This window comes from Aegilops tauschii, chromosome 5 (assembly GCF_002575655.3).
Source record: "Aegilops tauschii subsp. strangulata cultivar AL8/78 chromosome 5, Aet v6.0, whole genome shotgun sequence".
Lineage (NCBI taxonomy): Eukaryota > Viridiplantae > Streptophyta > Magnoliopsida > Poales > Poaceae > Aegilops > Aegilops tauschii.
Window position 1 is genome coordinate 140,123,341 of NC_053039.3, and position 2,701 is coordinate 140,126,041.

The window sequence follows — 2,701 nt, forward strand, 5'->3', positions numbered from 1 at the left end:
CTCCAAAACTCTGTATAAAACCAAATGCTTTGATCACACTATCAAAGCGCTTATTCCAACTCTGAGAGGCTTGCACCAGTCCATAAATGGATCGCTGGAGCTTGCACACTTTGTTAGCTCCCTTTGGATCGACAAAACCTTCCGGTTGCATCATATACAACTCTTCTTCCAGAAATCCATTCAGGAATGCAGTTTTGACATCCATTTGCCAAATTTCATAATCATAAAATGCGGCTATTGCTAACATGATTTGGACAGACTTAAGCATCGCTACGGGTGAGAAGGTCTCATCGTAGTCAATCCCTTGAACTTGTCGAAAACCTTTCGCAACAAGTCGAGCTTTATAGACAGTAACATTACCGTCAGCGTCAGTCTTCTTCTTGAAGATCATTTATTTTCAATGGCTTGCCGATCATCGGGCAAGTCAACCAAAGTCCATACTTTGTTCTCATACATGGATCCCATCTCGGATTTCATGGCCTCAAGCCATTTTGCGAAATCTGGGCTCACCATCGCTTCTTCATAGTTCGTAGGTTCGTCATGGTCTAGTAACATAACCTTCAGAATAGGATTACCGTACCACTCTGGTGCGGATCTTGATCTGGTTGACCTACGAGGTTCAGTAATAACTTGATCTGAAGTTTCATGATCATTATAATTAACTTCCTCACTAATTGGTGTAGGTGTCGCAGAAACTGATTTCTGTGATGATCTACTTTCCAATAAGGGAGCAGGTACAGTTACCTCATCAAGTTCTACTTTCCTCCCACTCACTTCTTTCGAGAGAAACTCCTTCTCTAGAAAGGATCCATTCTTAGCAACGAATGTCTTGCCTTCGGATCTATGATAGAAGGTGTACCCAACAGTCTCCTTTGGGTATCCTATGAAGACACATTTCTCCGATTTAGGTTCGAGCTTATCAGGTTGAAGTTTCTTCACATAAGCATCACAACCCCAAACTTTAAGATACGACAACTTTGGTTTCTTGCCAAACCATAGTTCATAAGGTGTCGTTTCAACGGATTTTGATGGTGCCCTATTTAGAGTGAATGCAGCCGTCTCTAAAGCATAACCCCAAAATGATAGCGGTAAATCAGTAAGAGACATCATAGATCGCACCATATCTAGTAAAGTACAATTACGACGTTCGGACACACCATTACATTGTGGTGTTCCGGGTGGCGTGAGTTGCGAAACTATTCCGCATTGTTTCAAATGTAGGCCAAACTCGTAACTCAAATATTCTCCTCCACGATCTGATCGTAGAAACTTTATTTTCTTGTTACGATGATTTTCAACTTTGCTCTGAAATTCTTTGAACTTTTCAAATGTTTTAGACTTATGTTTCATTAAGTAGATATACCCATATCTGCTCAAATCATCTGTGAAGCTGAGAAAATAACGATATCCGCCACGAGCCTCAATATTCATCGGACCACATACATCTGTATGTATGATTTCCAACAAATTAGTTGCTCTCTCCATAGTACCGGAGAACGGTGTTTTAGTCATCTTGCCCATGAGACACGGTTCGCAAGTACCAAGTGATTCATAATCAAGTGATTCCAAAAGTCCATCATTATGGAGTTTCTTCATGCGCTTTACACCGATATGACCTAAACGGCAGTGCCACAAATAAGTTGCACTATCATTATCAACTCTGCATCTTTTGGCTTCGACATTATGAATATGTGTGTCACTACTATCGAGATTCAACAAAAATAGACCACTCTTCAAGGGTGCATGACCATAAAAGATATTATTCATATAAATAGAACAACCATTATTCTCTGATTTAAATGAATAACCGTCTCGCATCAAACAAGATCCAGATATAATGTTCATGCTTAACGCTGGCACCAAATAACAATTATTTAGGTCTAAAACTAATCCCGAAGGTAGATGTAGAGGTAGCGTGCCGACCGCGATCACATCGACTTTGGAACCATTTCCCACGCGCATCGTCACCTCGTCCTTAGCCAATCTTCGCTTAATCCGTAGCCCCTGTTTTGAGTTGCAAATATTAGCAACAGAACCAGTATCAAATACCCAGGTGCTACTGCGAGCATTAGTAAGGTACACATCAATAACATGTATATCACATATACCTTTGTTCACCTTACCATCCTTCTTATCCGCCAAATACTTGGGGCAGTTCCGCTTCCAGTGACCAGTCTGCTTGCAGTAGAAGCACTCAGTCTTAGGCTTAGGTCCAGACTTGGGTTTCTTCTCCTGAACAGCAACTTGCTTACTGTTCTTCTTGAAGTTACCCTTCTTCTTCCCTTCGCCCTTTTTCTTGAAAGTAGTGGTCTTATTGACCATCAACACTTGATGCTCCTTTTTTATTTCTACCTCCGCTGCCTTTAGCATTGCGAAGAGCTCGGGAATTGTCTTATTCATCCCTTGCATGTTATAGTTCATCATGAAGCTCTTGTAGCTTGGTGGCAGTGATTGAAGAATTCTGTCAATGACGCTATCATCCGGAATATTAACTCCCAGTTGAATCAAGTGATTATTATACCCAGACATTTTGAGTATATGCTCACTGACAGAAATATTCTCTTCCATCTTGCAGATGTAGAACTTATTGGAGACTTCATATCTCTCAATCCGGGCATTTGCTTGAAATATTAACTTCAACTCCTGGAACATCTCATATGCTCCATGATGTTCAAAACGTCGTTGAAGACCCGGTTCTAAG